This window comes from Crinia signifera, chromosome 19, assembly GCF_055691185.1.
Source record: "Crinia signifera chromosome 19, ASM5569118v1, whole genome shotgun sequence".
NCBI classification, from domain to species: Eukaryota; Metazoa; Chordata; class Amphibia; order Anura; family Myobatrachidae; genus Crinia; species Crinia signifera.
This window is the reverse complement of record NC_139226.1, coordinates 132,341,978-132,356,072: the sequence shown is the minus strand read 5'-3', so window position 1 is coordinate 132,356,072 and position 14,095 is coordinate 132,341,978. Positions and strand designations below refer to the sequence as shown.

The window sequence follows — 14,095 nt, the reverse complement described above, 5'->3', positions numbered from 1 at the left end:
GTCCCCCGGCATCCACGGCGGCATTCAGGATCCTCCTCAGTGGCATCTCCAGACCCAGTGCGACCGTGCACTCGTGCAATGCACCCCTGGGACCGGAATTGCCGCTGAAGAGGATCCCAGAGGCAGCTGTGGACATCGGGGGACGAGGTAAGTATGAAAAAAGGGGTGGAGGGGGGGAACAAAAATAACCCCAAAATATTATGAAAAAACACAGTTTTCTGAATATTTAGGTTTTTGTAATACACGGATAAGGGAGACCCAACCTGTACAACCATTCTCGGGGAAAAAATCCTGCACCACTGGCTTCTTGCACCCTATTACGTTAACTCCTCCCATTGTAAAAAAAACACCTTACTATTATCTAATTACTTAAATTTTGGTTACTTTTTGATAATTGTAGTACAGGTTGAGTATCCCGTATCCAAAATGCTCGGGACCAGGAGAATTTTGGATAACGGATTATTCCGTATTTCGGAATATTTTAATATTTCAATTATGTATTTTGAAGTATCTTGCATGTATGCTGTATAAACACATAAAATACACACAAATATATTTTATTACCACATAAAATACACACAAATATATTTTATTTGTTCAAAAAACAAGGTTTCAAAACATGAAACAAAATTTGTGTACTATCTCAGATATTGAATTTGAATGCCAAGCAATCATTTTCTTGCACATATATAGTGCCAGTTACATATCATGTCCTCAGTAGTGCTGTTACAAATGTCCCCAGTGAGTTTTTAGCGAAATTTTTTTTTTTTTTTTTCACTTTCTGGAATGTACGGTTTTAGGAATAATTCGGATAACGGATACTCGGATATGGGATACTCAACCTGTATCAGTTAACAATATGCTATATTTTAAATGTTACAAATGTTAATGTTAAAAAACAAAAAACATGGGTTCTGTTAAGTAAATATAAAATATATTCTCCAGAGATTTAGATAGAAATAATGTATTTTTTTCTCCTTTCCCTTTTCATAGAAGAGAAAATTGCAGTGATATAATGGATTCTTATCTTATCTCATCTTTTAGTGATGCAGCCGCCATATGTCTCAATAGTGAGTGATCAGTTATATTATTTATGGAGAAGAGAAAAGACAAACGTCACAGGAGGAAAATTGCAAGTCTAACTCAGGCAGAAAGGAAACATTAACTCACACAACCATATTTAACATCAGTGGTATGCTGATATGAATCATAGTACTGTATTCTGAACATTGAACCGATTGGGCTACAACAGGTGCGGATAGATCATTGGCTATTGACCGTGTAGATTTGTTTGTAGTGCGAACTACCTGTTTGACCTCTTCTCAGCCAAAGATTTTTTTTAAAGATGTGGCCCTACCTAGCGCAGTTGCTCCATTCCCCTCCTTTCTTCCCCACAAACAACTATTGAGCAGAGTACCCAATGCTGCAGTTACTCATCTGAGGTAAGCACCCATCTATATCCATTGTCATATCTGCTAAAAAGACAGGAATGGGTGCAGTCTGGGTGTGTAATCATTTTGGTTTGTTTCTGGGCTCCACTGGGGGAGGAGTGGGGAGATTTGTTGTTTGTCTGCTTGATGGTGGTTTGTCTGCATGATGGTGGTTTTGGGGTCTGTGTTCAGTCCCAGTGGGGAAAGTAGGGTCTTATTTGAAATGTGAAGGTTTGTCACAGCAGCTTAAAAGTCTGGTGGCCACTAGACTGTCAAGTATATAATAATATCACAGCACAAAATACAAAACAAACTTGACAAGGGACATTAGTGAAATGCTTGGGCGAACAGGAAAGTCTTGATTCTATATTGAAACCAACAGCTTCCACTCAGGTGTAGTAATGTATTAATCCCAACTATTTTTCTGTTGGTTCCATCTACATTTGATTTGGTGCCGTCCACATGAGTCTGCTTCCAGGATTTTTTTCAGCAGAAGACCACACAACAGTGATGTACATTACTCTGAGTCCACGGAAATACTGAAATGGAATAGATTTCTAGAATTCCATCAATGCCCTCCACACACCTTATGTACGGAACAATTTATTATGTTAAATTATATTTAAATGAGCTCTACTCTTCATTACTTTTTTTTTTTTTAATTTACAAAAATCATAAATTAATTGCATCTAATATACAGATAAGCTATATATTTTTTTTAATTTTCTATACATGTAAAAAAAATTTATTACCGTATATACTCGAGTATAAGTCGACCCGAATATAAGCCGAGGCACCTAATTTTACAACAAAAAACTGGGAAAACCTATTGACTCAAGTGGGACCCTCACTTGAGTATAAGCCGAGGGGGGCTTTTTCAGCATAAAAAATGTTCGGAAAAAGTAGGCTTATACTCGAGTATATATGGTATATCAAATGTACTTTCAGGTATGTGAATCAGTTAATGCAGAAAGTGATATCTCAGCAGCAATTCAGTTCCTCTGGGAAATATGACTAGAATTCCTAAGTGGATTTCCAATATATTGCCTTAACAAAGTCTGCCCCAGTACTAAGCAAAGCAAATCAAACCACTACTATGAAGAGGTCACTGTTTTAGAGTGGAAACCATATGAAAAATACTTCTTTGATTTTATATTCAGTACACCTATAGTGATGAATGACAAAAGACTACAATTGAAGCTGGTGAAATCATTGCTATGATTAAATTGTGTACAGTCAAATCAATTGTATTATAAGGCCATGTATTGTACTCCGATATTAAGCAAGCGGTAAATCATTCCTTTCTTGTGGATGTGAATTCTCTTGGTGGATGAGAACAACATTTGTTTCTAGTCATAACTTCCCATATGAAGAATTTCTGTGCCTCCTGGTAGTTTCTTCAGAACAATATGCATTAGCAATATAGTATCCCTTCAATGACTCTAATGTGTTAAATCATATACATGGAGTATAAAAAAAAACCCATAGTAGATGTCTTATTGTTAAGCAGAACTAAATTCACAAAGACAGTAGAGCCATCAAATACTGTGATAATCTTGGTGTGCCATCTACTTGATCAACATGTAAACTGAAACTTCATAAGTCAAGTTAACATGCCTGATTAGTGATTGATATATATATATATATATATATATATATATATATATATATATATATATATATATATATATATATATTCATCCAGAACTTGTTTATTAATCTTCAAGTTGTCACTGGAAACATGTTATACATCCCAACGCGTTTCGTCAATCAAGACTTCATCAGGGGAAACAATGGAAATGATGTGGTGATCACTCTTCAGAATAAAACCACTGGCATCAATATCTCTCACTCTGATGTCTTTCTCCAACTGGGGAAGTTGGAGAAAGACATCAGAGTGAGAGATATTGATGCCAGTGGTTTTGTTCTGAAGAGTGATCACCACATCATTTCCATTGGTCCCATTTGGGATAGAACTACGGGGGGAGGATAAGCAGTCCCTAATTCTTTATTGGTATCGCATCGAAATATGATCGAATGCACATTGACTACTACACAAAATAATTCACTACACACGATATTGGATCACCTCCTAATAAACAATAGGAGACACCAACCTTTTGTCCAGAAGCATCTGGCATACACAATTTACCCATTGAAGACTTATACATTGTTTCCCCTGATGAATTCTTGATTGACGAAACGCGTTAGGATGTGTCACATGTTTCCAGTGACAACTTGAAGATTAATAAACAAGTTCTGGATGAATACACGTTGTTGGCTTTACTTGACATTGGATCTACATATTTATGGACTGTTTTCCGTTTTTAATAGGCGCCATACCATAAGTGGGTGTTATTATTGTTGTAATTGTCTCCTAACCCTCTGGGGACATTGTGGTAAGGCAGCCAACCTTAAAGGGTTCTCTAGTCTGTACAGCGCGAATGGATTATTGGCTTTTATATATATACATATATATGAATTCATTCTAACAAAAAAAAATTTCCTGTTTAATGGTACATTTTTCTTGCAGTGCAGTGGTTGCTCTATGGGTTCGTCAGTGGCTCCTGCCCTGGCTAATATCTATATGTTCTACATAGAGCAAAATGTATTTTTTGAAAATAGTGTTATTAGTGATAATATTTCGTCATATAAGAGATATATAGACGATCTGTTTATTACTTGGCAAGGAAGTGAACAACAATTCATTGATCTGATTGATAAGCACAATTCTACTAACTGCCCGGTTAAATTTACTATCCGCATGAACCAAAATTGCATTGATTTCTTGGATGTGGTAGTTCGCAAAGAAATGGGGTGTTTTTCCACCAGTGTGTATCATAAGCCCACAGACCGCAATACGGGTCTGCACGTAAATAGCTGCCACCCTGTACCATTAAAAATGGGGCTTCCCTATTCCCAGATGATCCGTGTCAGACGGATCAATTCTGAGATATCCATGGCTATTGAACAATTAGACGATTTGATTAATCGCTTTGTTTCCAGAGGATATGATAGACAGTTTCTTGTCAATACTAAAAATAGGGTTCTATCACTGCTTGTGCCGGCCATCAAGGATGTGTCAACATCGCAGCAACGTCTACCTTGGGTTAACAACTACAATGTAAAATCTGAAAACATACAAAAAATAGCCAAACAACAATGGCCAATAGTTCAGACTGATGCACAGTTACCCTTTACTAGTACCACACTCATGCCTTGTTATTCACGCGGCCCTAATTTACGGGACATATTGGTTAAATCTGACATTACCCAAAGAGTCTCTACTAGTCATTTTTTAACCTCTAAACCAGGCTGTTTCAAGTGCTCTTGCGTCACCTGCCAATTCATGCTTACAGGTGATAGCTTTAACCACCCGCACTCTGGAAAAAAGATCCCCATTAGACAGCATTTGACCTGTAATAGTACTTATGTGGTCTATCAAATTTTGTGCCCTTGTGGCTTAACCTATATAGGAAAAACCCAATGTAAATTCAAAGACAGGATGGCGGGTCACCGTTCTACTATCAAAGCTGCGTTAATTAATAAACGCAGCGACCAGCCGGTGGCCAGGCATTTCTATGAAAAAAATCATTCGCTGAGCAGCCTGAGATATCGCATGATTGACCAGATCGCCAGACCTATTCGAGGTGGCGATCGGGGTCGACTATTACTTAAGAGGGAGGCAGAATGGATTCATCGTCTCGATGTAATCGCCCCGAGGGGGTTAAATGAATATTTATCATTTGCTGCTTTCTAATGTTTTTCCCTAGAAGATATCCTATTGCTGTTTTCTCATATTGTAACATTCTGTTTTAATTCATTATATGCACTTTATAATAATGTAACAATTTTTTCATGCATTTGCACTTTATATTGCAACTTATGTATCTTTTTTCATTATTTCTTTAGTTTGGTGATGGTTTTTTTCACGAAATTAGGAGGTTTGACCCGCGCTACGTCATCAGCAATTGACGGACAGCCCTGACGTGCGGCGTGCTTCCCCCCTCCCTCTTTCTGCACATGGGTGATGTATATAAGATCTGTATGTATTGTTTTTTATTTATCCTGACGATAGTGCCGACATTAAAGAGCACTGAAACGTTGATTCAAATCGACACTGTATTGTCGTTATTTGCAGTATCATTACCGAGTGCTGCACCCCAAACCCCTGGTATACATATATATATATATATATATATATATATATATATATATATATATATATATACATAAAATTTCTTGTGTTCTTCCTACACCTATAACTTGATAAACTGCAAAGCTCTCGGATTACCCTAGAAGGTATCTGTTGCTTAAGATTTTTAGTGGATAACCAAACTTTTGGTGACATTTAATAGTGTTCTATTTTTAGTAAGGTCCTGAAATCGCACAGTATCGCGGCCATTTCCGATCGGCTCCCAATTCGGGAGCCCTGATTTGCTCCTGAATGGCAGGAAATTCAAACCCCGGGGGCCGCATTTCTTATTGGCCGCCATAATGGCGAAGTTGTTATATGATGGACATACCTACATAGAACTTCTAGATAATCCTACCAATGAATATAAGGAAGATCTATTTAACCTGTTGATGGAGGCAAAAACTAAGGCCCTTATAAGCAGTGAAGAATTCGATTATCTTTACGTCAAGCATCCACTAGTACCTATCTTCTACCATATTCCCAAGATCCACAAGAATGATAAGCTACCACCAGGTCGACCTATAGTAGCGGGAATCCAATCGTTGAGTAGCAACCTTTCACATTTCATAGACCTGTTGCTCCAACCATATGTACTAAAAAATAAATCTCACCTTAAAGATTCCACTTCACTGCTCAACAAACTAACAAACTATACTTGGGAAGCCAATTACATCTGGCTCACTGTAGATGTACAAGCATTGTACTCCTCCATACCTCATGAAAAAGGAATCAAAGCGGTGTTAGATACCATGTCCAAATACACGGAACACACTAAAGAAGAAATCAAATTTGTGCTAGATAGCATAAGATACATACTCACGCACAACTTTTTTGAATTTGACGGTAAATACCATCTGCAAACAACGGGAACGGCGATGGGGACTAAATTTGCCCCATCGTACGCCAACCTCCTGATGGGAGCATGGGAGGAGCAATTTATCTATGGCTCTGAGTTTGAACACCATATTAAACTCTATCAACGATACATAGATGATTTGATTTTTGTGTGGTGCGGTGACCTGAATAGTATTGAAAAATTCATGGAATATCTACAACAGAACGACTACAATTTGAAGTTTACATATCAAACTAACCACACAAGCATAGAATATCTCGACCTAGTTTTGATGGGAACAAGTGGAGAGAACATCAGTACAAAAACTTACTTCAAAAAAGTCGACACAAACAGTTTCATCCCATATAGCAGTTGCCATCACCCCCGGTGGAAGGATGATGTACCGTTCTCCCAATTCACTCGTCTAAGACGAAATTGCAGCAAACTGGAAGATTTCAATGAACAGTCACTGACTTTATCAGGACGTTTTATAGAAAAAGGGTATGATCCAATGAAAATTGAAGTTGCACGCCAACGAGCAGGGGCCAGAAGAAGAGAAGAAATTTTGAACAAACCTCCTAGAACTAATGATAAGATCTCAATCCAGCATAAAAGACCTTTCATCACCCAATATACCAAAGAAAATAACACCATAAAGAAAATTCTGACAAAACATTGGGATATTTTACTCAAGGACCAAATTCTAGGACCTCATCTCCCACCAAAACCTGATATAGTTTTTAGACGAGCTAATAATCTGAAGAGCATCCTTGCACCGAGCAAACTAAAAACCGTCAAAACAAAAGAAAAAGTGACCTTCCTAGAAAAAAATAAAAGATGTAATCCCTGCAACAAGTGCATTTGTTGTAAATTTGTAGAGAAAAAGCCATTCAAGTGCACTATTGATTCAAGAGAATTTACTGCAAACTCTGCCACCACATGCAACTCCACATATGTTGTATATAGAATCACATGCGAATGTGGAAAGACATACGTGGGAAAAACAAAACGCCAATTAAAAATCCGTATCCAGGAACATATCCGGAATATCAAACACAAAATTCTTACGCATAGTCTCCCTCGCCATTTTTTAGAAAACCATAATTCTACAGTCAACACGCGTAATTTTTCTTTTACTGTTCTTGAACAAATTCTGGAAAACCCCAGAGGAGGCGATAGGGACCTTACCCTATCCAAAAGGGAAACCTTTTGGATCTATTCTCTCAATTCTTTACACCCCTTTGGCCTTAATGAAAATGTTGATATTGTCTCTTTCTTGGGTTGATTACACTATCCTTGCACAGTTTTTCGTACTATAACAAATTTTTTCCACATTGGGAATTCTATAACCCTTTGTCTATAAGCACATATGCACAAATTATATGTTCTATGTGACACTTGAATATATCACTGTGTCTTTCACAAAATTTTCTTATATAATATCATTGTTAAATTATGATGGTATGCACTTTAAAAATAATTATATTTGTATTATGCACATAGGTCTTAATATAGACCAACAAAACTGTCATTTATTTTTGGATTGTGAATGACAGGTAATCTTTGTATGTATTTTATTATGAGGTCCATGCATAAATCCACATTATTCTCACTATTATATTGTTACCATGTCTCTATTGGCAAATCAATTATACCCATGATGCCTAATGAATTATTAATGAAGAGGCTAAATGGTTACTAATCCATCACATGTGTATTGTGCTATCACTTAGTAATACCTGTATTCAATCTTCAACAAGGATATCATGATCAATTGTGAATGTAGAGGTAATCCAAGTACACATACCCATGAACTTTTTAGTATCACGTGAATTTTTTATTATCACGTATTTTTCTATCACTAATAGTGCTGCCAAATGTTGTGCATCTTCCATTTCATTTATCTATTTTTACAACATTTTTTTCCTATTATATTAGTCAGAGAATTATTTAGGGTACTCCGCTCAATGTATATTATGAACGGAGGTTTCCACTGTCTCCATTCATTCCGGACGCATGCGCTGGTCATTTACAGTCCCCCAACCTATCAGGTTTAACCATCCTGAAACGTTCTATGCGTTCCACTGCTATTGCAGGAAACGATATAGACATAGGAAGTGTCATATCGTCTAAATTACCCACATCTTCACGGAACGCTGTATGCGTTCCACCGCTGGTACAGGAAACTGGTACCGGAAATACGTCCTTGGAACGCATATTGACGCGCATAGCGGTGAAAAGTTTTTCATTCACTGCTAGCGCCAGTTTATACGTTGGACTTATTATCCCCCATCCTGGCACTTAATATATACTGTGCCAAGTAGTCTTTATATAGCTCACTCAGCCACATTATGGTAGTACACGGAGCCATTTCCCCACCCACACCGGATGTGACGTCAGGGTGGTATCCCTATATATACCCGATGCCAGCACAGTGATCATTACCTGCAGTTTGGTCCAGTGCTTGGCGGTGCATTAAGTCATACAAGGTATGTGAGAACTGGCTTCCCTCTTCATATTGTATTATGAATTGTAATGAATTTCTATTGCACTTTGAACCTGTCTATAATCGTGGCCAATTATGAATGATATAACTGCATCTATTACTGTGGCTTATTATGAATGCCACATTATTGGTTTACTTAAGTGATATGGAAAGTCTTATCTGCTGTATGCCTAATTACTGTATCTATTTTTCTGACTAGCTTATTACAGACTAGCTAAACCTCAAATCATTATGACGGGCCAATAGAATTAAATTTTATTAAGGTGTAATTTAAACCATATACCATTATTGTTTCATTATAAACGATCTATGATACCCATTACTATGAAATTATATATATATATTTTTAAACACACATATAAATATTTGTAGGAACCAGTGGATATATCTGATTCATCTTGAATCCTTTCCCCCCATCCTTTTTTTACACAAATAATGCACCATCTGGAAATTGGTATGTACTGATTCCTCCAACCTAATTTGTTACTCGAAAACACTTGCTCTCCTCCGGATCTTGTTCATGTATTCAAACAATTACATATTTTATGTTTTAGATAAATCCACACTACAGTATATAGGATCTAAGTCCTTATAAGGACTCATCCGATTTATTTGAAGTCAGAATCCTGAAAGCTCTATATACACTCCTGAGCCATTGTTGGGTATGTACAGTCCAACTCCAATAGACTTATACCACCTAATATTCGTGTAGTGTGTAATATGGTTTCTCTCCACCACTCAGATTAAGTAACCCCTGAGGAAGTCGCTGGGTCGACGAAACGCGTTGGGTTTCTCTGTTACTGACTGAAATTTACAGATGAAAATGATGTTTTATTATAATTTTTAAATTATTTGTATTAAATATTCTTGTTACAGAATTAATACTGTACTCTGTTATTGATCTGGTGGAGGACACTCTTACGTAGGGCGCACTGGGAAAATTTCTTTGTTCTATTTGTCCTTATCCCCTACTAACAGAGGGGGCTTCCCTAGTTGCTGCCCATTCTAATCTATACATTTATAGCGCATTGAAGGGGTACTTTTCTTGTTTTCTTATATATATATATATATATATATATATATATATATATATATATATATATATATATATAGCAGATAGATGAAAACAGCGGCACTCAGAGTCTTGAAATGATGCAAACAGCGTGAAAACTTTACTGATCTACAGTTTCGGGGTAATCACCCCTTCATCAGGACAAATACACAGTGAAAATACAAGCAATAAATACACTTCAAACCACTCACCCACGCCCCCCGGCGTTCCCGCGTCTCCGTGGTCCTACCCCGAACTTCCGGCTGTATCCAGGAGCGTCATGCTGCGGGGCGGACGTGCGTCAGCTGTTGATCGCCGTTGTCCGGGCAACCAGAGGACTCTCACCCCTCTGGCGTCTCCGGCTTCCGCTCTCCACGCTCGCCAGCCTCTCTGTAACGCTGGTGGTTGCCCTGGTAACCGGCCATCTCTCACTTAGCCGGTCAACACGGCCCCCATCCTGCGTCACCACTCCCTCAGCATTTGATACGCTGGTTGCCCGTACGCTTCAGGGATGGTTGTCACGGTGATCTGGGAACTGCCTGAAATGTAAACACAGACAGTAATATGATCATGTGCAATATTATGCATATAAAAAAACTTGTAAAAATACATGTCGGGTGTTGCCATCCTGTCAAACTTTAAAACATACTAGTGTTACATATCAGTGTGTCCAAATGTCTGGACAATTTCTCCACACTCCATGGCGCCCTATTAACAAACAAGAGGCACTTCTATTCATGCATCCTTGTGTGGCCAGACCCCATGGTCTGGTCGGTATCGTGCTCTCCCCTTAATAAGTGCGACATTATCAAACAAATGTACCATCAAGACATAAGTGAATATATAAAAAAAGTGCTAAGTGCTGAGAAACAAATCTCTGAAGTGCTTCAATATTAAAAAAGGAACATGGTATCACTGGATCCCCAGTGTCCATGGCCCTGTAGAAATTTAACTCTAATGTTAAAAAGCTGGGCTATGGTGTTTCTCATCAGCATGCGAAGTGAGCACATGACTCCTAATAAAAACCTTTCACTACTGTCTTAATAAGTACCTGGGTGGGGTGAACCTTCTTATTCATCCCCCCCATCATGTTTCTGTTTGCAGTGGGTACATCAAAACAACTCAATACGTTCTGACTAGCCAACTGGCCTGCTGTTAGATACATATAACCGCCAGTACAGCTAGAATTCACAAAAAGTTAATTAGCCCAAGGGACTCGTTGAGTCCCTTTGGTTTTAATGTTTCCAACCTAAAAATCCAACGGGATTCCAATTGTAACAGGGCTTTACCCCTGTTCCCTCCACGGGGGCTATCCGGCACTTGGTCAATTATTTTATACCTGAGTGTGGCCATGTTGTGTTTCATGGCCACAAAGTGCCGGGCCACTGGTTGTTCGCTAGACCCTGTGTTCAGGGCCGTGCGAATGGCTTGGCGGTGCTGTGCCATGCGGACCTTAAACTGGCATTCAGTCTTACCAATATAATACAGTCCGCATGGACACATCACCGCATATACCACGAACTTGGATGTGCACGTGAGGGGCCACCTGATTTTGAATCTTTTCCCTGAGTGGGGATGGAGAATATCTTCTCCTGGGGCCATGTAGCTGCACATCCGGCAGCCTAGACATCTGAAGCAGCCATTGCGTCTGCTGAGGAAACCAGCTCTGGGGGCTGTTTTGCTGAATTGTGAGATGTCAGTCTTGACAACATAATCCTTAATGTTCCTACTTCTCGTGTGACAAGGCATTAGCCGGATGTTCTTTAGGAATTTTAACTCAGGATCAGTAGTCAAGATTGGCCACAGCTCTTTGGCCTTTTTGTCTACCTTAGGGCTATTCGTGTTGAACTGATTAACCCATGGGTATACCAATGTTTTTGGTTTTTTCTCCCGATGGGCAATGAGATCTGCCCTATTTTGTTTGCGGGCCTTTAGTTGGGCTTCTTCCAGTTCCTTAGCAGGATATCCCCGTTCTCTAAATTTATTGAACATTTTAGATAATTGAAATTCCAACTCATCTGGGTCGCTGGTGACACGGCAGACCCTGATGAATTGAGAATACGGCAGTCCACGGACTGCTGAGCGGGGGTGATGGCTATCGAACCGCAACAAAGTGTTGCGGTCCGTTGGCTTGGAGTATAGGGAGGTGCTAAATGTACCCCCCTCAATTTTCAGCAAGATGTCTAAGAAGCAAATTTCTTTTTTGTTGCTGGTGAGCGTGAGTTTTATGGGACTAGGAGAGCCATTTTGTTGATCCACAATCTCCTGCAGAGTTTTTTCCTCTCCGGTCCATAGCACGATCAAATCGTCTATGTACCGGAAGTACATGAATATCTTATTCGTGATCTCGGGGTTCTCAAAAAAGATGCCCCGCTCAGTCTCCCACATATATGAATTAGCAAACGACGGGGCCACTGGGGACCCCATCGCACAGCCTGTCTTTTGGCGATAAAATCGACCATCATATAAGAAAAAGTTGTGGGACAGGGTAAACTCTAACAAACAAATAAAGACATCAATATCAGGACCACAGTAGTTCACGTTTCCTGTGACCAGTCTCCGCACCGCTGCCAACCCCTCCACATGTGGGATGCAGGTGTAGAGACTGGTCACATCCAACGTGGCCAACACTAAGTCCTCAGGAATCTGTTTAACGTCCATGAGTCTCTGTAACAGCATACCAGAATCCCTCAGGTGAGTAAAGGTATTCTGGACGCATGGTTGTAAGTATGCATCCAGAAAGATAGCCACTGGCTCGCACAGTGCCCCCCTCGCTGAGATGATAGGACGGCCCGGGGGGCACTGTGCGTCCTTGTGAATCTTTGGTATGCTGTAAAAAATAGGCACTTTAGGGAATTCAACAAATAATTTGTCCCGTATGACTTTGGACATCGTACCTTCAATGACCGCTTCATCCAGAATTTGTTTCAATTCCGTTTGGTAACGTATGGTTGGGTCATGTGTTAGTTCCTCATAGGTACTGGAGTCACCCAGGAGCCGAAGACATTCCCTGGAGTACTCTGGGGTGCCCTGGATCACAATTGATCCCCCCTTATCCGCACCTCTGATGATGATGTCCTGGCGCTTGCTCAGTGACTTCAGGGCGGACATTTGATCACGGGACAAGTTGGACTTCCCAACAGTGTGGTCCAAACTGGGGCCCTCCTGCTCCAGCAACCGGGAAAACGTTTTAATCGACGGATTGTGGGACTGGGGGTCGAATCTGGATCTTGGTCCCAATTTTTGAACACGCTCGGGAAAGTTGGATTCTTGGCTCAGTACCGGGTTTTTGTGAAAATGTTCTTTGATCTTAAGTGAACGATGCAGTTTGTACGTGTCCACCCTCCATTGAAAAGGGTTACCCCGACATGTGGGGATAAAGGAGAGGCCCTTACTTAAGACCTGCTCCTCAGCCTCTGTCAATGGCACTGTGGATAGGTTGAAGATCAGGCTTTGGGTGCTCGCGGGGGCCTGCCGCCCTTTCTGCCGCTTTGTCTGACCCCCCCTGCGGGTCTGCCTCTTCCTCGGCCCCGGGTGACAGTGGTTACCCGGGTATCGACCCCTAAAGGGAGTGAACCTGGGATGGTTGTTCCAGAAGCCTGATCCTCTGTTTCACTTGCTGACGTACTGGACTTCTGATAACCAGACTGTTGTCTCCGGAATCTCGGGCCTAGAGTCTTTTTTTGGTTAAACTGGGTGTTATTTAGCCAGTTATAGACTCGATGGGTAGCATAGTCTTGCTGTACCTTGTGAAACTTTTCCCGTTTATAACGTAGTAATTCGATGCGGTATTGTTCCACTTGTTTTTCCAATTTAGGCATCCAATTAGGTTGCTCAGTAGTGTCCATGGAAATCTTATGTTCATTTTGGAACAATACAATCTTCTCACGGGTAGCCTCCTGCTCCTTAGTGGCTTCCTCCACCACCAGAACAATTAGGTCCATCGCGCATTTGTTCAGGATCGCGATCCAGCTCTTACAAAATTGTAAGGTTTTGGGTGTTAACCCGCAGCCGTGACTGCTGTTTAGGACAGCCACGGCGGTCCTACACTATCTCTATTGACCCCCTGGGTTGG

The 14,095-nt window shown here is 40.1% G+C and overlaps 1 protein-coding gene across 1 annotated transcript in view; it reads left to right on the top strand.

Annotated features, from left to right (window-relative positions):
* MXRA8 (matrix remodeling associated 8) overlaps positions 1-14,095 on the top strand; it is a 543,508-nt gene that overhangs the window by 259,293 nt on the left and 270,120 nt on the right. The window lies entirely within an intron of this gene.